Source organism: Hordeum vulgare, chromosome 2H, assembly GCF_904849725.1.
Source record: "Hordeum vulgare subsp. vulgare chromosome 2H, MorexV3_pseudomolecules_assembly, whole genome shotgun sequence".
Lineage (NCBI taxonomy): Eukaryota > Viridiplantae > Streptophyta > Magnoliopsida > Poales > Poaceae > Hordeum > Hordeum vulgare.
In genome coordinates, this window is record NC_058519.1 from 13,130,107 (window position 1) to 13,154,399 (window position 24,293).

At 43.5% G+C, this 24,293-nt stretch overlaps 1 pseudogene across 1 annotated transcript; it reads right to left on the bottom strand.

Annotated features, from left to right (window-relative positions):
* Positions 1 to 1,021: 1,021 nt before the first annotated feature.
* On the bottom strand, positions 1,022 to 21,339 carry LOC123424455 (annotated as a pseudogene). The gene is made up of 21 exons (XR_006621687.1): positions 21,157 to 21,339; positions 14,498 to 14,993; positions 14,340 to 14,418; positions 14,101 to 14,248; positions 12,987 to 13,110; positions 12,702 to 12,882; positions 12,566 to 12,594; positions 12,327 to 12,475; positions 12,140 to 12,242; positions 11,952 to 12,047; positions 3,385 to 3,440; positions 3,083 to 3,206; positions 2,938 to 3,000; positions 2,794 to 2,853; positions 2,565 to 2,717; positions 2,315 to 2,388; positions 2,144 to 2,237; positions 1,888 to 2,024; positions 1,678 to 1,758; positions 1,482 to 1,587; positions 1,022 to 1,324 (listed from the first exon to the last, which is right to left on the bottom strand). The product of XR_006621687.1 is annotated as an uncharacterized LOC123424455 (transcript).
* Positions 21,340 to 24,293: the final 2,954 nt, after the last annotated feature.

Below are 24,293 nucleotides of genomic sequence, written 5' to 3' on the forward strand. Positions count from 1 at the left end.
ATGATATCGATGTGTTGCAACGGTCTCATTTGTTTGCTAGGCTTGCTAGTGGTGATGCTTCTGCTTGCAACTACACTGTCAATGTGCATGAATACACAAAGGGGTACTATCTTGCAGATGGTATATACCCTTCTTGATGCACATTTGTCAAGAGCATCAAAGACCCCCAAACTAGGAAACAATGTGAATTCGCAAGGGCACAAGAGGCAGCCCGAAAAGACACTGAAAGAGCATTTGGGGTTTTGCAATCTAGATTTGCCATTGTTCGTGGTCCTGCTCGGTTTTGCGACAAGCGATTCTTGAAGAACATCATGGCATGCTGTGTTATTCTTCACAATATGATTATCGAAGATGAGAGAGGCATGAACTTGGAATTCTTCTACGATAATGTCGGTAGCCGTGTCAAACCAACTAGAGACCCTAACCGAATTAGATATTTTCCTGAGACCTACAAGAAGATTAAAAATGCAAATACCCACTTTCAACTTCAGGAGGATCTCATTGAGCACCGTTGACAAAGGGCTAGGCAATAACACGTTCTATTTTTCCATTCATTTTCATTTCATTCATGTGTGATTTGTATACGAGACAAATTTGTATTGAATTATTTAGTTTGCTTCCGTGATTTGAATAATTATTGTACTTTGGATGATTATTGTATTGTAATATTGGCATTTTTCTTATATTGCATTAGTAATTATGATTTACGGTGTTTTCGGTTTGCGGGTCAATGCAGCGCTGCCCGAGCAGACCCCACATAGCCAACCCGTAAAAGAGCATCTTTTGCGAATATCCTTTTTTACGGGTTCGTTTTGTGGTGTATGACTCTGTCTGCGCACGCACCGGCCCGCAAAACCATTTTTTCACGAACTGTAAACGAGTTTTGCAGGTCGGCTTTATACGGGGTCTGCTAGAGATGCTCTAAGCGAGGATCATAAAATTTCTGACCTGATTTTACTCGGACACAATTGAGCTACACAGAAGGCGGGTTATGAGTTATGGCCGATGAGGAGAAAAATGCTGAGTAAGAAAACCTCAACCTTGAGCCAACCGATCGACCCACAAATGTGTTACATGAATCAATCAACGAATCACCCTGTGGTAGCACTAATAGTTCATACAATGGTCAATATTTTCACACACTCCTATGGAATTACAATTTCTCAACCTTACTTTGTAATAAATAGACGCATGCTATTATATGTAGGTATGAATATGGATGGTCGTTCACTTGTCCAGTGACCTAAGGCTAGGCTGCAGGAAGACTTGCGAAGGGGTTATCGGTGTTGGCTAACTTGTCATTGCCAGGTCGCGAAAATACAATCTGCAAGTATAAAACAGTATATGAGCACATACATTAGCAAGTACTAACTGGCTATTTACTAATTTCGAAAGCTAATTGGTAAATTTTGTGAAAAGGTTGACCAAATTTTGTCAAATTCATGCAAACACATGCTACTCTTAGTAAAGAACACAGTTACCTGGTAAGTTCCAAGCGTCCGTGACTTGAAACCGGCCGCGCAGTATATGAAATAATACTCCCATACACGAATGAATTTGTCGTCAAATCCCAGAGCCAAAATCGCACTGCAAACAAGACACGTAATGTACACATTGTGTTATAAGCTTTATGAATTTATTCGCATTTCAAAATGGATGAGATGCATTGATGCTTACTCTTTGTTGGCCATAAAGTTATCCCTCCAGCGTATCAGCGTCGGGTAGTAATGGTATCCGATGTTCTCAACCTGCTCGATGCTGCATTCAGACAACAGCGTGCATCACTATCGTATCCAAAGTTCAGTAACAACAAACATGCTAGCTCAGAAAATTCAGTTTGTCGATAAGTTCATCGCAGTAAAAGGTGCATATATGCAAACACTGTACCAGAGCCTGGACGCAGCGGACATGGCAGAGGTGATCCGGGCCAAGGAAGGAAGGCAACCCCCTGGAAAGATGTATTCCTTTATGAAGTCTGAACTTCTCCTGTATTCCTCATACCGTTCTTCTGGAATTGATATGAACTGCATACATAAATACAAAGAAAAACAGATATTTGGTTTCACTTAGTTAACAGTCAATGATTCCCTGCAAAGGATGAAGCGAATCTATGCATGTTCGTGTTGATTAATTTGGTAGAAACCTGGAGAACAAATAGACCATCTGGAGCCAATAGAGACTCGCAACAGCCAAAGAAATCGTCCATGAATTCATGACCGACCCCTTCAATCATTTCGCTGCGTGTGTCAACAAGTGGTAAATATTTTCTTCGATTAAATATATTCATATTCAGAAGAGCAGTATTATTACGTACCATGATATGATCCTGTCGTACTTACTCCGACTTGGTATTTGACGGTAGTCACACAGCAGGAAAGTTATACGATCCTAAGAAAACAAAGCGTAGCGATGTTGTTATAAATAGATAATAGAGAGGAGCACTTGCTGAATTGTATTAAGTTCTACAAAGGACGTCTTAATCTTAAGTGCGGTCAGAGTCTAAAAAAAGGTGAAACTTGTGTCTGAACTCTGAACTCTGGAGGTAGTATAAAATCATAATTTACCTCCAAACCAGCTTCCTTCACTTTAATTTCAGCGTATTTAAGTTGCTCCTCAGATAGTGTATATTTGCATCCAGTTTGCTTCATCACTTGCATCGCCAAGCTACCCCAACCGCTACCGATTTCGAGAACATGGTGATTCCGCTCCACTTTAGCCTTACATTATTACATATTCATCAGATCATGTGTCCATGTATTCATCAAGTATTAATAATTATATCGGTACTGTTACCTTCTTGATTAGTAGATTAACTTTACGTTGCTGGGCTACTTCTAGGCTTTCATCTTCAACCTACAAAGATTTAACACCACTTAATTCGCACGCTGGATCCACAGTTAGGCAGTTAACCCTACTAGCGATCACAGACGAACAAACCTTGAATACTGCACAAGAGTAAGTCATCGATGGATCCAGGAAAAGTGAGAAGAGATCATTACTCTGCATGCACATTTCAGAATTTGTCAGTGATAAGGTCCAGACAGAGATGAGGGCAGCAGGAGGAAGATGCACTGGGAATGACCAGGTCATAGTGCTGAGAGATGTTTCGGCGAGTTTGCGTGACAATATTCTTCCTTGAGATGTGGCGCAGGAAATATTTTGCCGATGCAATCCCAGCTGTCAAAAGCATGGGTGTCCACCAACCCCTGCCAATTAACAATACAATTACATACTGGACCACTGACCACTTCAATCACTTCAAAGTTAACTTCCTATTGATATCTAGTACTCCCTCTGTCCCAAAATAACTGTCTCAACTTTGTACTAGCTCTAGTACAAAGTTGTACTAAGCTTAAGACAGTTATTTTGGGACGGAGGGAGTACCTTTTACTGGCAGCGCTATTACTGCTCTTCTGAGCATCCCTGTTAGCAATGAGAATCTGTAGGCAAAAATGGTTTAATTAAGATGCATATACACGCTACACCAGATTATTCTAGTATGATGATTTTTGGGCCAATAGCTCCTGTGCGACATCTTTCCTGCGAATTGGATGGAATGTGACGTTGTTCGACAGAATGGCTCGGCAGCGACACTTTTGAGCGAGTCAATAGCTCCTGTGCGACATGGCCCTTAAGCTGAACTGATATCCTCATTAGTTGTTATGGGTTGGACCCACAACGTATCCACGTAAGCGCGGGACCCATCACTTGTCCAGTAAGCGCGGGACCTACCTCGTCGCGGCTAGAAGCGATTCCGCTCGTTGCCCGTCCGTCCGCCGCCGCCCATTGCTTTCCCCTTTCCCCATTCTTCTTCTTCCTCGGGTCTCCGGCGACCTAGTGCAGATGTCCACCTCCTCGGCCACGCAATCAAACTGGCGTCAGTATGGTCCAGTGATGCTCACAAGGTGCCCTAACTGCCCACGCCCAGAGCCTCTCAAACGGTTGGTGACTAAGACTGGTGAGAATGGCAATCTTGGGCGGGAGTTTGTGAAATGCTTGAGCAAACCAATGGCAGGAAGGGATGGCAAGGTTAGATCTCGGTTCTAAGCCCGTTCTTTCGCTGTTGTTTGCTTTGATTTCTCCATATTTTGTTTTTTCTCCTCGAATTTGAGATTTAGGGTTCATTTTGTGGTTTGCAGATCCTGAAGAAATGCACACATTTCGAGTGGATTGATGAATATGTTCACAGGATTAAATCTGAGGGCTATATTGATTCTAGCGTGGCCGCAACCTGAGAGCTCAATTTGGGCGGGGTGCCGCAGTGGAGAATTGGGGGAGCTCGGACAGAGGGGCGGGCAGAGTTGTGCCGATGGCGAGGTACTTGGAGTCTGAACTGACCGATGAACTGAAGAAGATAAAGAAAAATCAAAGGGAGATGATCGATTTGCAGAAGCAAGCAAATATCATGACAGTGTTTTTTTATTGCTGTGTCATTGCTCTGTTTATGTTTTACTTGCTATTCATCGTCATTAGAGGGGGCATTTAGGTCTGTCCAGTGTAGACGATGTGATCTATGCGCCATGACAAGTTCATGTATCTTAAATGAATTAGTAGTTTGGAACACAAATTATTCAGTTTTCATGTTGTGTTTCCTCTGTTTTTTGTTCTTCAGTTAACAGAGTACACATCCAAAAAAACAAAATTGGGCTGCCGAGTGCGAGTTCGAATTCAGTTAACACGCTGTTGGCAAAGAAAGTTCAGTTTGAGTACAAAATAATTATTCGTGGGCTGGCGAATAGATGTTGGGCCCAAAATAAAAACGACGGATTATAACCAGGCCCAAAGGTGTAATTTACAAAAGGTACTACTGATTTCAATAGGAATAACCAGGCCCAAAATTATTTAACTGGTCATGTATGATTTTCAATAGGAAATAAAAACGACGGATTATATACAACAATCCAAGTTCATTTATCTTAACATCGAATCTGATTTGTATTATTTACAAACGGGCCCATTTACAAACATGGCCTAAGCGGCCTGCAAGATACAACTGTAAAATCTATAGAGCAAGTACTACACGGGGAACTACACTTGAGGAACGTCTGTGATGCGTGGAACAGTGGCTGGAACAGGTTCTGGCTGCTTTTTTTCTGGCCCTTACTCGTTGTGCCCGTTCTTTTCTGCAGAATCGCCTGTTCTGGTTGGAACGGGCCCGGCTGGAACAGGTTCTGGCTGCCAAACCGGAGCCCCTTGTCACTGCGGCTGCGCTCCATTGTCCCCCCCCCCCTCCATTGCTGCCTTGCTGCTCCGGGCCCTGCTGCTCCTGGGTCAACCAAACGATAGATTAGTTCCTGGTGAATGGTGACAAAATAAACACAGAACCATGAATGATGAGAAGAAAGGATGAGCCCAATACCTGGTGCACTGCGTCACGGTCACTGATAAATATATAAACATACAGTATAGGCCCAAATAAACACATAGATGTGCACGACATAGATAAGATATAAACGGGCCCGATATAAACACGGACATCACATAAACTGGCACAACAGTACATAGGGCACAATAGTACGGGCGATTACAATAAACTTACAGATAACATAGTGTTTAACATTACATATACGATAGAAAGATTAAACTAAGATAAACCCGGCATGGAGGGGCGACGGGCGCGCGTCTTCACTCCTCGTCGTCGGCCGGCGGGAGGTTGTAGGGGAGGGTGTGCATGGCGTGCTCGTTGGGCCAGATGCTGTCGAGGTCGGTGAAGATGTTCTAGGTGGTGAAGCAGATGAACTCGCACCCGCCAAACCACACACGGCCGAGGAGGTGATACGCGTTGTAGGGGTTGCGGAAGCGCACGATCATGCCCGTTCCTCCCATGCGAGACTCGTCGATGGTGAACATCTGCGGAGTTCCCACACGGAGGTGGCGATAGAGGGCGCGAAGGAAGAGCCCCGCGAACTCCCGTCCACCCCGCCAGCGCGACATGGCCCAGACCCGGAGCTCGTTCTCCACGATGACCCCAGCGGGGTACATCCTTTCCGGCCTGGTGCCGGGCGCTCGGAACGTCGGGCCGTGGAACTCCATGCCGCGGCTTGCGGTTGCTTGGATGTGAGGAGGGCAAGGAGGAAGATGAAGATGTGCACGGGGCGGAGGAGGGTTAAATAGCAGGTTTTGGGCGGGCTGCATCGGTTGCGGTTCGTCGATTCAGTTGCAGCAATTAATGGATGTCGCCCATTTGCGTTTGCCTATTGGATGAAAGGGTGCGTCGCCGATTCACACAGTGCGTCGAGGACTGCGTCGAGCACGCCCGTCGTTCAAACTTTCATCGGTGCACCGCGTCGAGCACGCCCCCCTCATATTCAGAGCCCATTCAGACTGCGCTGCTAATGGCTCTGATGCGACGCGTGCATGCATGCAGAAAAACCGACGCGTGTCATGCAACAAAAAAGCACACGAAGTCAGAGGCGCGTACGCCACATCCATGCACGGATTCATTTCCAAGCGTCAGATCTTCACCGAACTGACTAGATCCAACGGATAGGCCCTCACTGGGGCCCTCGATCCAAACCCCCGCTCGCCAGCCAATCAGCACACGCGGATCACGGGCGGATCACAAACATGGCAGGGTCAGATCCAACCGCTGACTCAGCAATGATCGACGACTATAAACATGGCAAGGTTTCGGATGGGGTTTCCGGGGTTATGGGGTTTAGGGTTGCAGTGAGCTAGGGTTGAGCACAAAAAATTCAAAAAAAATCAAAAAAATATGAAACTTTCTCTCACTGTCTACTGATGCAACTACGTTGCTATAAAAAATTGATTCATGTTATATCCATGTTTAAATGACAAAGATTCACACAATTCATGTTATTGATGGAATGATCTAGGGTAGAGCATAAGTAATTCAAAAAAATTAAAAAAATACAAAACCAGCGCACATTGTGTACTTATTCAACTGAGTTGCTATAAAAAATGGAAACTTGTTATATGCAAAGTTTAAAACCAAAATTCACACGTTCACGATATCGACGAAATGAGCTAGGGTTGAAGATAATTAATTCAAACAAAATTAAAAAAATATAAAACCAGCACACATTGTCATTTTACATCACATACTTAGCAAACAAAAATATAAACTTTGATTTTGAGTCGGTCAACGTTTTTGTAAAAAAGTTGACTGTTTTTCAAATGAGCACAAATAATTCAAAAAAAATAAAAAAAAATCAAAACTTGTGCCCATAGTCCTATTATGTTGCATAGCAATAAAAAAAATATAAACATGGTATATATATAATTGCAGGAAAATGCCTTCAAGAAGATGGGATTTTGTTACAATGTACAATGTACTATGGAGGGGTTTAGGATGGGGTTTTCGGGGTTTAGGGTTGAAGTGGGCTAGGGTTGAACACAAAAAATTCAAAAAAAAATAAAAAAAAATATGAAACTTTCTCCCACTGTCTACTGATGCAACTACGTTGCTATAAAAAAATTGATTCATGTTATATCCATGTTTAAATGAAAAAGATTCACACAATTCATGTTATTGATGGAATGATCTAGGGTAGAGCATAAGTAATTCAAAAAAAAATAAAAAAATATAAAACCAGCTCACATTGTGTACTTATTCAACTGAGTTGCTATAAAAAATGGAAACTTGTTATATGCAAAGTTTAAAACCAAAATTCACACGTTCACGATATCGACGAAATGAGCTAAGGTTGAACATAATTAATTCAAAAAAATCAAAAAATATGAAACCAGCACACATTGTCATTTTACATCACATACTTAGCAAACAAAAATATAAACTTTGATTTTGAGTCGGTCAACGTTTTTGTGAAAAAGTTGACTGTTTTTCAAATGAGCACAAATAATTCAAAAAAATTCAAAACTTGTGCCCATAGTCCTATTATGTTGCATAGCAACCAAAAATATATATGAACATGGTTTATATACATTTGCAGGAAAATGCATTTAAGAAGATGACGTTTACCCTACCTTATGAGGTCGTTTGTCACACATTTTTCATGACCATGGCTCTAACTTAACAAAAAAGCTCAAAATGATGACTTAACAATCATATTTGAGTTGTTGTGGTAGCATTGAAACATCATACCCGAGTCAAAAGTTCAACTTACTCCAAATTTGAATTTAAATAGAAATTTTTATTTTTCATCAAATTTGAAATTCAGTTTGAAAACAATAATAATCAAACAAGTTTGATGGAAACATGTAGGTACATAGTGCCCAACAAATTTTATTACATGCCATAAATTTCAAATGATCAACAGTTCTATCTCTTCCGACCACGCCGTGTACCCTTCTTCGCCTTGGCATTTCTTGTTTTTGGTTGTACTGCACACACAAGTTCACTGATCATCTTGGTTTTCTTCACTGGACTCGATGCTATCGCCTCATGAAACTCGATATCAGCTTCGGTTTCGACAATTTCGATAGTGTGCACAGCTTCAGTTTCAGTTTCGACAGTGTGCACAACTTCAGTTTCGACACTGTGCACAGCTTCAGTTTCAGTTTCGACAGTGTGCACAACTTCAGTTTCGACAGTGTGCAGAGCTTCAGTTTCAGTTTCGACAATGTGCACAACTTCAGTTTCGACAGTGTGCATAGCTTCAGTTTCGACACTTGCAGCACCAAACTGTTCCATCCACTGACTTGTTTGCCTTCTGCTGCCACTCACTCTTGCTCTTTTTGTTGGCCAACAGTGTTCGACAACAATAGGTTGACTTGGAAGCTTCCTCCTGAAAACAACAAAGCATGCCACATATTTATAATTTAAACAAAATCAGAATATGAACAAACACAGATAAACAAGCACATACTTTCTCGGATTAGGAGGAGAGAAAATGCATAGTCTGGATCCCTCTCTGTGCCCAAGTATTTGGCACCTTTTGCATCTGTTTTTGTTACCCTTTTGAGCCCTTTTTGGCTTTGCATCTTTCTTGTCCTTCTTGCCCTTCTTACTACTCCCACCTTTTTCAAACCATGCTTTGAATCTACTCTGTTTAGGTCTGCCTGCCTTTCTTTTTGTTAGAGGAGGACACATGGAATATTCAAGCGGCACTTCTGGCCACTGTTCCTGATCTGTAAGAGGTGGAATTGGAGTTGCATATGCAGCTCTGAATTTTGCAACCGAATAATACTCATGCAGATATGGATGCATATTTATCTTTGGTTGGCCGGCTAAGAATAGAATGTCATGATCACATGGTTTACCAGTGGCCTGCCATTCGAGGCAACTGCAATCATGCAATTCAGTGTTAACAACATGCCTCCTTCCAGTCTTGTTATCTCTAACTTCAGCACCCCACAGTGATGATTTTTCAACAGACAAATGTGTAAGACCTCTGCCTCTGTTGACTACCTGTTGCACCACTGCTGGAAGTTTATCACCTTGCAGACAATCAACAATCTTTTTTCTCAATTCCCACAGCCGCATGAGCATGATCCTGATTTGATCAACCATGTCATGCACAGGCAAATCTTTTAGCTGCTTCACCTTGTTGTTGAAACTTTCTGCCAAATTGTTGTTGATATGGCCACACTTGATGGAAGTGTTGAATCCTGACCTGTACCATAATAAAGAATGGTAGGTGTTCAACCATGTACCAAACTCCTCACATGTTGCCATTACCTTACTAAGATGATATGAATGTGTCTGTTTAGTGTAAGATCTTGCTGCTGGCCACATTCTCCCAAATTCATCTCCTCTGAATTTTTTGATCAAATTCATCCACAAATGCCCGAAGCACTCCCTTTGCTCAGCATGTGGGAACACATTTTTAACTGCATTTTCTAGACCTTTGCATGCATCTGTGTGTATTGCCAAAGGTGACACTGGCCCTAAGCATCTTTTCAACTTCATCATGAACCATGTCCATGAAGCCTCTGTCTCTGACTGAAACAAGCCAATAACAACTGGAAACATCCAGTTATATCCATCTAGAGCATTACATGCTGCCAACTGACCATTCCACTTGCCTGTCAAAAATGATGAGTCTATGCTCAAATATGGACGACATCCTGCTTTGAAGCCATCGATGCAAGGCTTTAAAGCCATAAAAAATTTGGAGAAATAAACCTTGCCATCCTCTGATACCTCAGTATCTATCTCGACAACACTGTCAGGTGACCTTTTCTCCACCTCTGCTTTGAAATTGAAAAGCGGCCTAAATGTGTTTGCCCAATCACCATACAAATTCTTCATTGCCCTTTGTTTAGCCTTCCACACTGTGGTATAATGCAGTTTAATGGGGTACAACTTTTCCAAGTCTACTTGGAGTCTTTTTGCAGTAGTGTTGGGTGTTTTGGCTAAAATTGGAGTTATCTTTTCTGCAACCCAAATATGTGATGTCATGCTTGATTTTTTCTGTGAACTTGTGAGACAAGTATGTTTATTAGGGATTTGGTTAACCCTGACAGTACTTCCATCAGGCTGCAGTCTAGCAGATATGTACCACTTGCAAGCCCTCCTACCACTACCATCAAAACCTCTGCACTTAGCATAAAACTTCTTTCTATCAGTCCAAACTGTCTTGGCATCAAACTGATGTCGGACTACATAAGTCTTGAAAGACAACCTGAACTCATCCATGTTTGGCCACAACTTCCCCACTCGAATGACAGGGTTTTCCTTGTCATACACATGCACTAGCTCTTCATCATGTGCATCATCTACATCATCTGCAGCATCTTTCATCAACTGTTCATCTACATCACTCAATTCTCTGTCATCATTATCACTTGTATTAGCTTCATCCCTCTCCTCCTCATCTCTGTCATCGACTGGAATGCCAAATAGTTTGGCCATCTCAGTATCAGCAATTGGTGCAATGACCAAATCAGTAGGCTCCTCCAACTCAACTGCATTCCAATCAACAACATTAACATTTCCCTCTTCTGCATGTGCATTAGCTCCATCGGCTATTACTGTTAGATCCGTAATAATGGGAACGATATGCCTCTGCGAAGCCCAATCATCATCTGCCTTCTGCATAGCCAAGTGTGACGGCACATAACCTATGTTCGAGTCAATATTCAGATAAACGAGCTCAGCAAAAAATTCAGCCCTGAGGCTTGCCTAGCCCTCTTGCCTATCGATTTCAACAACAATATCTTCACCATCTTCAATTCTGACATACTCTCCTTTGAAATCATCATACCGCAATAGTGAAACATCTTGCTCTGGACCCCAAAGCACAGTTTCCCCAATTTTCTCCACCAATTTCCTCACTGCCTTCTCTTCCATCGACTGTATCTCAATGGGATCAATTTCTGCACAATCAACCTCCCATTTCACAATTGTGTCTCTCTGGATGTTCTCAATGCTACCATCAACTAATTTTGCCGTCGATGGAAAGAAATTGATTGCAAATTCAAATGTTTCAGCAGCATTCCCTCTGTTATAGGCGGGCGGGCAGCGTCAGACAGAGCAAAGATTGCCTTCAATCGCACTCACAAAATGGGCGGGAAGGGAGGCGCATTACCTGTTCGAACCTGAATCTGGCGGCTCCTTCTCGACCTGACCACGGGCTCCTCTCACCGCGCCGCCCCCTCTCACCTTCTATCGATTTGACCAAGCAAAACAGAGAGCTCGGATCTACAAGGCGGAGGGGATTGGGACTAGAGTATCGAATTCACTCACCACCATGGCCGCCGCCGCCGCCGAAAGGGGGCTACGCCGAGAAAGAGGGCTCCTCCGCCGTAGCCGCCTCCGGAACTGAAGATGTCGGGCAGTTTCGGACAGCTCTAGTCGGGCAGTTTCACGAGATGCGGTGTTAATTAATTTGGGCCCAAATTAGGTAAGACATGACTTAACGCAAATTGGACTAGTTGACTAAGGTTTTATCGCATGTGTGGCCGTGAGCTATTTTCTCCCTGCAAACCGTCGCATGAGAGCTATTTCATCGAACAACGTCCCATTCCATTCAATTCGCAGGAAAGACGTCGCACAGGAGCTATTGGCCCGATGATTTTTAGTTTACCAGGAAAAGATTCAGGAGGCCTTCTCTTTTATCAACAAAAGAAAAATAACCATTAAGATATGCATCTGCCATACCAAGATCCGCTTCGGTTGCGACCTGAAACAGCGTTTTGTTTTCAGATAGGAGATAATCTCTGGAAATTAACAACCAAAAACTGAAGAGAAAATGTGAAGAGACAGTATCCAAACCTTCCAGTAGAAGAGAGGGTCATGAACCCGCAAGACAGTTTTGACAAGACATTTTTTGTCGACTTCACCAAAACTGAATATAGTGCCACCTTCTTCAAGAATGCTGGGGCCAAGCAAAAATAACCAAGTTAGGATTTAAACCATACAAAGCCTGGGACTAAATCTGCAGTTTCAAGGAAGGACTCACGTCATTTTACCGATGGTTACATATTGTTTGAGAAACCTTGTTACCACAAGGCGAGCCCCGGCTTCCGTCCACGACGGGACCATCTGTTTTGGGTTCACAAGAAGGCTACTCTTCTGTCCAAGCAAACCTTGAGCTGCGGACTTCCCAGCCTGAGATAAATCAAACACATAAATATCGTATGCAAAACATATGTTTCACTGAAGATGAATAAAAAAACTGCGAAGCCACAGAGTGAGTACCTTAAGGCCGTCTTCATGGACGCCATAACCTGTGTAATCCAGGACGTAAGCCACCTAACTGAAATACATGTACTAATAAACATAAACATAAACATAAACATAAACATGTACTAATACATGTACTAACTGGAGTTACCTTGATATTCCCCACATAACCATATTCCCCTGTTTCCTTGAATCTGCTGAAGCTCCAGGGAAGCCTTTGCAGCACTGACGGACGGAACAGGATGGCCGGTGTTCCATTTGAGCATGACATGATCCGGGACATGAGATGGATTCAGCTTCACCAGAAAGGGCCTACCGGTAGATTTGACGTCCTGAATTTTCCAAGAGAAGATGTGATAAATATGAGAATGAGTTCAGTGTGGATAACAATATTAATCAAAGTAACTCCATGCATAGCCGACACTGTGAGATTTACCTGGAGGAGATTTAGCCAGTAGGTAACACAGACACCACTGCTTGTTGTCCCCAAGAAGTTCCAGGAGCTCCATGCCGACGGGTTCTGTGGCATCAAAGTATCGTCGCGATGGAGGTATATGTCACTGGAATGTTAATAGTTCAGAGATGAGCAGACAGACCAGTCAGGCCAATTTATGACAAGTTTAGTGATGTGAGGATGGCAACTTGAGTTGCCAAGCATGGAAACTTTACGGATGGCAAGTTTCAGTTTATTTTTTGGATGGCAACTTTAGTTGTAAAAATCTCATAGTTTTAAGAGACTGGATTTTTAGCTCCCGGGTGTCCCGACGCCCCACTATCGAACTGTTCATGTCAGTTTGAGTACTTTCGAGATTTGGACCACCACCTGCAGCTCTCCTGTGATTTGCGGGACGCAAACGGTAAGCTGCATATGCATTGTTGATCTGACATGGCTACATCTAGGCCTTCTAGCCATCTACGTATTGGGCTCATGACTCCAATAGTACACAACAAAGTCCAATATGACTGCACAGTGGTACAGTGATGAGCATAAAGTCTCACGTTCAGAAAAAGCACCACCTCTCTCTATCTCTCTTTTCTCCTCTCTCTGCTACTCAAATGTGACTAATCAAGTGACCTGGCCTCACTTGTGACTAGTATTGTGTCAGAAAAAATAGACTGCAGCACGGTGCTGTCACACCTACTCTGTCTCGTGCAGCCTACGACCGACCATGTTCTGCTATGTAAAATAACTTTTTAATTAACATGTAGACGCAAATGACCTGCTGTTGTCTAGTCCTCAGCTCGAATCTTCAAAAAAACTGGACGCACCAGATAAACGGGTGTCGGGAGACCCGGGTGCTATGGCACCTTTCCGTAGTTTTAAATAACCGGCTGAAGCCCCGCTATAGCCATTTCAACAGGGTGCCGCAAAATGGTATCGTATGCAAATATGCCGTTATAGCCTGCTATAGCTGATTTTAAGGCCTGTCGCTAGTTTGCCATAGCCCGCTATTTAAAACATTGTCTTGAGGGCTAAAGTGTTTGGTGCCACACGTACGGCACTTATCAATTGAGTAAATTAAATTTTATAGCAGACACAAATTTCATACCTATGGACATATTGGAAAGCACCCAGAATTCTCAACTCCTCGTGTGTTGCTTCATCCCCTAGTATTCTCAGAACATCAGGTGCATGAGCACCAAATCTGATCTTGTCGTACACCTCCTCCGAGCCACCGACCTCCAAGACTTTGTAACCTGCAGCCAGAAACATTGAGCAATGACATCATTTGGAAGAAAAGAACAGGGATTTAGGTGAAAACAACAAATTTTTAAATGGATCAGATACCTCCCTGGAAACATGAAACGGATTTGACTTGGCAGCTGGTTTTGATCTGACAACCCATGATCTCTAATTCTTCCCTTACCTACATATATGTATGCACATGACCAAATACTATACTTTTGCAGGTGAAAGCTACGGTGTGCTAGGAGATTGTTGGGTACCTTGTTTACATATGTATGCAAACAACCTTTGACGGTGTGCCACTGAGGTCGACCGAAAATCTGAAGGAGGTGATCGTCGCGGCAGAAGGAGAGGACGACGAAAGCCGAGAAGCCGAGCACCGCCTGCGAAGGGCATGGCCATATGCTTGCACAGATTGGGATCAGGTAAGCCTCCTGGAAGAGCTGGGAGTATCCATGCGTCTGGATGAATTGGCCCAGGGTCTCGTGTTGGTCCAGGTGAGGGTTCTTCTCATGGTCTTCTACGTAGCTAAGGGCATCCTCCTTGAACTTGAGAGTCTCCCGGATCATGTGCCAGAAGGCAGGGCGGAGCGCGTTGCTCTTCTGCGCCAAGAGGCCAGAGAGTCCGTTCCCGCTGCCCCACTCGCACGCACCTGCCGCCGCCGGAGAGCTGCGTGCTCACTGACAGCGACATGTCGGATATCTCCATCTCCAAACCGAGCTCTTCGAACCATTCCAGCATACTTGGGTAGGTCACCTGCCATTTTGGTGCAGTTGGATACATGATCAGCTGTAAATTCAGTAGCTAATAGATTGTAAGTGATTTCTTGGTTTTCGGAAATGGACAGTTGAAGAGTATTTCGTCTGCTCAAGCTCATTGGCTCCCATTTGGCTCTATTCCAAATTCGTCACCGTGCCGACCATGGTCCATGGGGACGGGCTGAGACATGACAGCAACACATATGTCCCTTTTGGGTGATATTTAGTACCAGGAGTTCATTAGCTGCTTCCACAGTAAACAAATGAGCAGCCATCTGGACTTTGGTTGGATGGCGTGGTTGGGATGGTGATGGTTGGATGGCATGGTTGGGATGGTGGCGGTAGGCGGTGATGGTGACTCCAATAAACCAGTATTTTTTTCCTTGGCAACGGAGCAGGGTGCGGCCGGCGGACGAGGGGTGCGGCCAGCGAGGCTGGACGCGGCCGACATGATGATGGGGCGTGGCCATCGGAGACGGGGCGGTACCGACGGGCGACAAGGCACAATCGTCAGACGACAGGGTGTGGCCGGCTCAGGGAAGGAGGGAGGGCGGCCGGACTCGAGAAGGAGTTTTTCATGTGAGTCTTACAGTTTGTTTTACAGTATCTGTTCGGTCATAGCTAAAATAGACCTTTAAAACATACTCCCTCCGTCCCACAATTTTTGTCTTAGATTTGTCTAAATATAAATGTACCTAGTCACGTTTTAGTATTGGGAGCGCCTCGACCTCAGCTGACTGAGATTGGTCTCAGTCAGCTGACGTCTGGTACGTGGCTGGCTTGCTGTTTTAACCAGGCTTTGTTGTTTCTCTCTTTTTTTAATTTTTTTTGTTCGATGTGGGTTGTGTCGTCATGGCAGCTTGGACTAATATTGGATTGTTGTATACGTACTGCCAAGTGCTTGTATGTTATTCTTGTTTGCATATTTTAAAATTTTATGACTAAAACATTCTATGGTATATTTTTATAAATTAAAGGACAGTAAAACGAAAGGTCCAAATAACACTTAAAAATTGCAGTTGCAACTAAAACTTTGGAAACTTTTTATTGCGACCCAACAAAAAAACTTACGGTTGCTGCACGACTTTGAATACTTGTTGTTGCAACATAACTTTGAATACTTGCTGTTGTAACTTGACTTTGAATACATGCAGTTATGACCCGACATTGAAAGCTAGTTGTTGTGATCCTACTTTGAATTCTTGCAGTTGCGATCCAACTTTGAATACATGCAATTATGTCCGGGCATTGAAAACTTACAGTTGCGACCCGACTATGACTACTTGCAATTGTGGCCTGATTTTGAAAACATGTATGCCTGACATGACTTTGAATACATGCAGTTACGACCAGACGTTGAAAACTTGCAGTTACGACCCGATTTTAAATACTTGCAGTTGCGACCCGGCTTTAAAAGCTTGTAGATACGGCCCGACTTTGAATACATGGAGTTGCGACCAAACATTGAAAACTTGCAGTTGCAACCCGACTTCGAAAGCTTGTACTCCCTCCGTCACAGTTTATAAGGCATGCACGTATACCTAGGTCGTCAATTTAATTTATATAAGATATATTGTTTAACATAAAAATTATGTCATTAGAAAATAGAACATCTAAAGTTTCTAATGATATATTTTTTGTAATATATGTATTTCATTAAGTTGGTCAAATTAACTACCTAGATATACGTACATGCCTTATAAACTGTGATGGAGGGAGTAGTTACATACCGACTTTGAATACATGGAGTTGCGACCGAACATTGAAAACATATTGCGACCCGACTATGACTACTTGAAATTGCGGCCTGATTTTGAAAACATGTATATCTGACATGACTTTGAATACATGCAGTTACGACCAGACATTAAAAACTTGCAGTTACGACCCGACTTTGAATATTTGCAGTTGCGACCCCACTTTGAAAGCTTGTAGTTACGACCCGACTTTGAATACATGGAGTTGCGACCGAACATTGAAAACATGCAGTTGCGACTCGACTATGACTACTTGCAGTTGCGGCCTGATTTTAAAAACGTGTATGTCTGACATGACTTTGAATACATGCAGTTACGACCAGACATTAAAAACTTGCAGTTACGACCCGACTTTCAATACTTGCAGTTGCGACCCCACTTTTAAAGCCTGTAGTTACGATCCGACTTTGAATACATGGAGTTATGACCGAACATTGAAAAATTAGAGTTGCGACCCGACTTTGAGAGCTTGTAGTTACGGACCGACTTTGATACATGGAGTTGCGACCGAACATTGAAAACTTGGAGTTGCGACCCGACTTTGAGAGCTTGTAGTTACGGACCGACTTTGAATACATGCAGTTGCGACCGAACATTGAAAACTTGTAGTTGCGACCCGACTGTGAATACTTGCAGTTGCAACCACATTTTAAAATTTACGACCCCACTTGAAAACTTGCAAATGCAACCGACATGAAAACTTGTAATTTCAACCACATTTAAAAACTTGTACTTGTGATCCAACATTGAATACCGATGTCATTAGAATAAGGAAAACAAAATAAGGCACAAAAATAATAAATAAAACCAGGTAATAAAAATTAAAAATATAAATAAGATGAAAATAGAAAAAATGGAAGATAAAAACAAAAAAATAATGAAAGCATAAACAGTCAATTTTTAATCTAGGGTAAGAAATGAATATTAAGCTAAAAATGAATACACTTAATAATTAGGAGAAGGAAAAAAGTGGAACAATTTTTTACTGAATAGTGAATATAAAATAAGATATAAAACAAAATTAACTATGAAAACAACAACTAATTGGAAAAGAAACAGAATAACAACTAACCAAGAAAAGGAAAGAGGAAAAGAAAAAGAAAGCAATGATGAGGCTTGGTGGCATCAAAGGCGTAAAACAAGCATAGATGTTGAATAAGAAAAGAAAAAAAAAGCCACATAAAAAGGCTGCTTCATGCTTTGCTACACGGCCTGCACGGCAAATAGAAAGAATGAGCGCTTAAAAAAGTCAAACCGAAAGAATTAGGGGCTTTTACTCTCACAGTGGATTAGGTGAATGATGCCAAAGTTAAAACTCAGCTAGCTGAGTTTCAGCCAAACCGTTTAGTATTTAGATACATCCATTTATAAACAAAAATAAGAGAAGAATTTTGGGACGGAGGGAGTATTTTTTATCCTAACCTCAACTTTATAGTTTATGATTTTAAAGGGTCTGCTGCAGATGCTCTATTATCTAGGTCGATGGTACATGTGCTTACTAGTCCTTGCTTTTATGGATAAAATAGACTGAATTGGGACATGATCCACATCTGACTTAGATGTTCGGTTTTTTTCAGCACTGCATGTGCTTCTATTGGGTCGTCTCGGGAAAACAATTTGACATTAGAAAGATTTTCTTTGCAGTTTCAAAAGTGATAATATATCTGTTATGTTAGGAGTAACAACTTGAAGGTACAAGATTTATGCAAAATGAATATTCTTCTTAATTATGTTACCATTAAGACATTTTCAAATGTGTATCTGAAAATAAAAACATAAAAATGTTAAACCGCTGTGTCCACATGAGAGAAATGTACACAAAAACTACGCATGGCCTGCTGAAAATTTCAGTTTTCCAAATCGCTGGCCAACATCAATCTGCACTTACATGGGTTCAAAAATAAAATAAAATCTGCACAACACCTACAAGCCTTGATGTTACAAACATGTGGAAACATCAATCATGTGAGATCCAGAGCATTTTTAATTTTTTTGCGGGTGAGATACAGAGCGTTTTTAACTGAATTTTTTCAATTAAACTTGTATTAGCAGATTTGCGGCATGGGCGGATGGACCTATGATGTGTAGTACTTTACATCGTTGTTACTTGTAAGCTCCATAAAATAGTTATTCAAAGACCGTGCAAATTCTAGAATGCTAATTGTGAATATATGGTGCTTTTGGTGTGTGCTCGGAAACACGTCAACGTCTTTATCACCCTCCTAAACAAAAGTCGTCATTACTGACAGAAATCTATAATGACAACAAATATCTCGCTCGTAAATTAACGATCATATTGGTAATAAAAATACTATACACATAACACTTATGTTGAGTTAATGGTATCACACAATAAAAATGTCGTATACTTCACCTAGCGTCCAGAAATATTATGTGGGTGCGTTAATCGTAAAGCCTTTGTCATATAGATGCATTAACTCAACATAATGGTTACCATGGTCCTCTACACCACCTTCAATGTGACCATCTTCAGCGACATCAAGCATGGCATCTTCTTTCTAATTCAGAACGATAACTTATTAAGAACAACTAAAGACTATATGGACAACGGCGGAGGACGGACAAAAGTTGAGACAGGGCGGGCTTTGGTCACTCGCCACCGACAACGCCGATGCGTCGAGGCGTCGCCTTACATGCAGCCTGCATCAGTGAAATCAAGGTAGGGCGGCTGCCAGGCCTGGCCCTACCGACTCCTCCGCAACTGTATATGGACATGACATATAAATGTGTATATTTTCACGATGATCATTTACTTATGCACTCGTATAAATCGAGATCAACGATGCCATGAGATAATTTATGTATTCATTTTATGAAGCTTCTAGTCATATATGTTTTTGTCGTTTGTGTCCTAACCTTTGTAGTTAGTACGAGTACATAAAAACACAAACAAATGCAAATCAAACTTTAAAAAAAATAGAACCAAAAGCAATGCATGTAGAAGCAAACAAATGCATGCATGACGAGAATCAAGCGATTTGATGTGTAAAGGAGTGTGTCCCTCCTGAGTCGTTCTTTTGATCTGGTTGAGAGTACATGTTGCTAATATAATCCTATTTTATGAGAAAATTGCTTGTTTTCACATCCATCATCCATGGTTCTGCAAGTACAAGTCCGTCCGGCCATGGCGTGTTTGATATTCACCACCCATGGTTCTGCGTGCATCGTGCACCTCTGCTTTCTTTCTTCAAGGCCGTTCCTGTGTCATAGTAGGCTGTTCTTCCGGTTTGCGGTCTTGAGTCACTTGTAAATCAACGACGCTGCCCGTTGTGCTAATCCAATTTTTATCAGTTTATTCCTTTGCTTCCTATTTCCACTCGGGATTTGTTCTGTTCATGTCCTTTGCTTGTTGACTTTTGATGCATAGAGGTCAGGGACGTATAACAATTGATGTTGTTGGGTGCAGAGGAGCGATGTGGGCCTATTACTAAGACAACATCCTTTTTTTGAGAATCAGAAAACAATCTTGTTTAGCAACACAAGTGTACCCGATTTGGCTGTAGTCTTTTACACGGAGGCATGGTCGCCACGCAGCGTCGCAGCACGTAGCACAGCCGCCGCCGCCCCCGTGCTCTCCTACGAGCGGCGCCGCCGTCCCTCACCTTGCTCACGTGGGCTACAACAAATGACCGTCGCGTTGCGCCGACGCTCCCGTCCTCCCTTGGACCGACGCCTCTATCCTCGCCTGGGCCCGGCCGTTGACCCTGCTCAAAGCAGAGGCCGGTCGAAGCCAAGCTGCCAGCGCGTCAGAGACCCGCTGACGACGAGTCCACGCGGTGGGGGGAGGAGGAGGAGGGGGTAGGGGAGGGGGAGGGGGAGGAGGAGGAGGGGCAGCCGACGGATCCACGCGGCGAGGGAAGGAGGAGGGGGGAGGTGGAGGAGGAGCGCCGGAACGCGCAGGAGCGAAGTTGCCTTGGGTTTTTTTATAAAAGGGCAAAACGTTTTTTCCACTAAAGTTAAGGACTGCGGGTTCAATTTACATAAAATGGAAGATTTTAAAAAAAAATCATGACAGACTAAGAATATCTAATTATTTTATTAATAGGTATAGATTTTGCTTGAAATAATTTATGTAGGCTTTCCTTGTGGCGCTGCTGTATCGTGGGGTTGGGAAGGACGATTAGTATAATCAGCTGCACTCCAAGGTCCGTTCTGTAAATGTACCATCAGCCTAGAACTTAGCTGCATCGTGTCCCTTGTTTTCACATCCAATGGTCCATAAGCGGCTGGTGCATCTGGAGCACCAGCTGAGCCGTTTCACAGGATACGCTCTCGTGTATTAACACCGTAGGTACACTAAATTACATTCTGTATGTGTCGTAGGTACATGCGTGCGTGCAACATGGCCGTAGGTACATGCGTGCGTACGTACAGCGTACGTACCCGGTTGAAGACCATGAAGCCGAGGTCGAGGTGGACGCCGTCGACCTCGGCGGTCCTGGCGTGGCCCCCGAGGCTCTCCTCCGCCTCGTACACCGTCACGCTCGCCGTGCCTCCGCCGGCCCTTGCCAGCTCGTGCGCCGCCGCCATGCCGCTGACGCCGCCGCCCACCACCCCCACCCGCATCTCTGTGATGGAAAGTCTGCTCCCTACGGAGAAGGCTCCTCTCTAGTGTGCTAAATGGCGTGGGAATGAATCAGTGAGGAAGTGGCAATGGTATTGGCGGCGAGAAGAGGAGGATTTATAAAGCGCAGGCTTAGAGCAACTCCAACAGCTTACAATTTTTTTTTTTTTTTGAGAAAACTGATTTATTCACCATGCATGCCATGGTAGTACGAAGAACCCAGAAATAACAAAAAATACGTTCTTCTCCATAGATCACAAAGAAATGGCTATAAACATTAAAGCGGGTCAAAGAAGCGCCGCCATCATCATCCCTCCTCCAATGGACCAGGCCAAAACTTGTTGTAATAGATAAACGTAAATCCATCGTGCTAAGGCCCCACAAGACGAGCGGACCAGAACAGCAACCGTCGTCAATAAAGTGGAGTATAGATCGAAAAAAATCAAACTACCGACACATGAACAAAGACGAACAAAGGCTAGATCCAAGCGGATCCACTGAAGATCAGCACCAATCGAATCCCATTAGATTCGATGATGACACACCTCCACACGCCCTCCGACGACTCTAGATGCATCACCAGAACAGGATCAGAAGGGGATAACCTTATCTTATATTCCGAGAGTCACCACCGCCCCGTCTTCCTCAGTAGGACACAAACCCTAAAAAAACTGATGAAAACACTAAAAATCGAAGCAAGATCCCTCCCACAGGCAAGGGTCAGGGTCCACAGCACCTCCATGGTCCTAGGAACATTGAGACAAGGTGGACCGGCGGCGATGCCTGTGAGAGACAGAGGAACCCTACATTCTTTCCGAAGTTGAGGCGGCGGCGGCGGCGGCTGCGTCTGTGCACATCCTCCCGCTCGGTCTGGCGTATACTCCAACAACTCCCATAAATCTCAAATATGGAAGGCCAAGCCAAGCAAGTTCTCCAACATCTCTCGTAAACTTTGAATCTTTATGGGTACCGGGAAGACACCCCAACTTTCCCACAACTATATGGAAATATAGCTCTTCAAGTATAATTTGGTGCGTAGAAAACTACCGGAAAGCTCAGGACACGTGCCCTACGCCACCACCACGTCACCTGATCTGCTGCCATGCCGCACCACGGCGGCCGCCACCACAAGGACGCTGCGCTACTCTGGATGCTTTGAGGGCCATCGCCACATTCCCCAACGGTGTTTCGCTGATTTTTGGGACTCGTCGACCTTCAGTGGGAAAAATAGGAAAAGAAGATTTCAGAAAAAGAAGTTTTATGGAAACTAAGGAAAGTAGCTGGCCGACAATTTTCCGTCAATTATATAGTCACCCAATAAAACCAATTTTACTGGAAATTTTGTACAGGAGCTGTTGGAGTTACTACTATGAGGAGGCCTAGGGGCCACAACCAGCCGCAACGGAAATCAGCAGCGGAGGGGCCATACACACACCATTTTCCTTGAACCTTTTCTTCTTCAATGGAAATCAGAGGCGAAAAAGTTCTCAAACTAAAAGAAAAACCACTATGCACGTTTGTAAATGTTGAATGTTTTGGATTTGGATATGATCTCCAATTTTTCACTTTTCTAATTACTTTCCGTGCGGATGTGTGGTGAATTCATAAAATATGATGATATTGCGTAACATCTTACTTGACAACTCTGATGATAATACTCCCAGTTAACAAGCTAAATAATATTTTATATATATTACTAGTCAGAATTACATAAGTTCGAATACACCTTTGGAAAACATTTTCTATTTAAAAATTGTGTATGCATTATTTGGAGGTTTCTGACAACAAAAGATTATATGTAAGTACTACACGAATATAGTTAATGGGATATACATTCTACTCCCTCTGTTCCTCTTTCTAAAGATTCTACTAAGGACTACATACGGAAGAAAAATGAGTGAATTTAAATTCTAAACTTAGCCGTAAAAAATCTACACTCTAAACTATGTCTATATACATTCGTACATAGTCCGTAGTGAAATCTCTAAAAGAGTTATGTTCAGAAACGGGGAGAGTATATATTAAAACCTTTTCAACTATCCTTTTTCAAAATATTGGTAGGAAGGCAGCGAGTAGTTAGGTCGATCATCCTGAAAATGAGATTGTTACACACGTTTAAGATGTTTAGAAAGGGGGAGGTAAGAGGGGTTATGTTAATGTTTGCCCCTATTTAAACGTGCTACACATAACACATGATCATGGTGTTGAAATTGGTAGTGGGCTTTAGGCCCATTAGAGAATTTCAGAAAAATCTCCAAGGGCCCATGTAGGTGGTGGCATGACAAGGTGGTGGGAAGTTTAGTCCCACCCCGCTAGTGGAGGAGAGTTTGGACCCCTTTATAAGGGTCTCTCTTCCACATGCTATTGCAGAGTGAGAAGAGAAGGTGCCCTCGCGCACTCCTCCTCCGCCGCCCGCCGCGCCGCGCCACGAGTTGCGGGAATGAGCCGAGCCGAGCTCATACCTACGCGCTTATTTTTGCCGGTCAGGAACGTAGAATACGTAACGGACAAGGCACGATCCGAGACGTTGAATCGTGGCTGTTACCGACTCGGACGTGGGTTCGGCCCATGTCTCTCCACCCAGCCGCCTTTATAAGCACGCGATCGCCTACCCTAGCCGTCACGAGAATCAGGTCACATCTGCCTCACGCGTTCGTTCCTTGAACTGCTGCTGCCGCCGGTGACTCCGTCCCGTTTGCCGCGTACACGGTCGACGGGAGAGCAGGCCTCTGAAACCTCGCCTCTCCGGTTCCTGTACGGGAGAGGGGCGATTAGGTTTTTGGGGAGCGATCACGCGACTGCTCGCCTCCGTCCGTCTGCTTCGTCTACGTCTGCGTCGCCCTCGTCATCGCCATGTCTTCACCAAGCGAAGCTGACCGTCTCCGCAAGAAGGCCGAAGCCGAGAAGAAGGCGGCAGAGGATACTGCCGCCGCCGCCGCTGCTACGGCCAACTGGC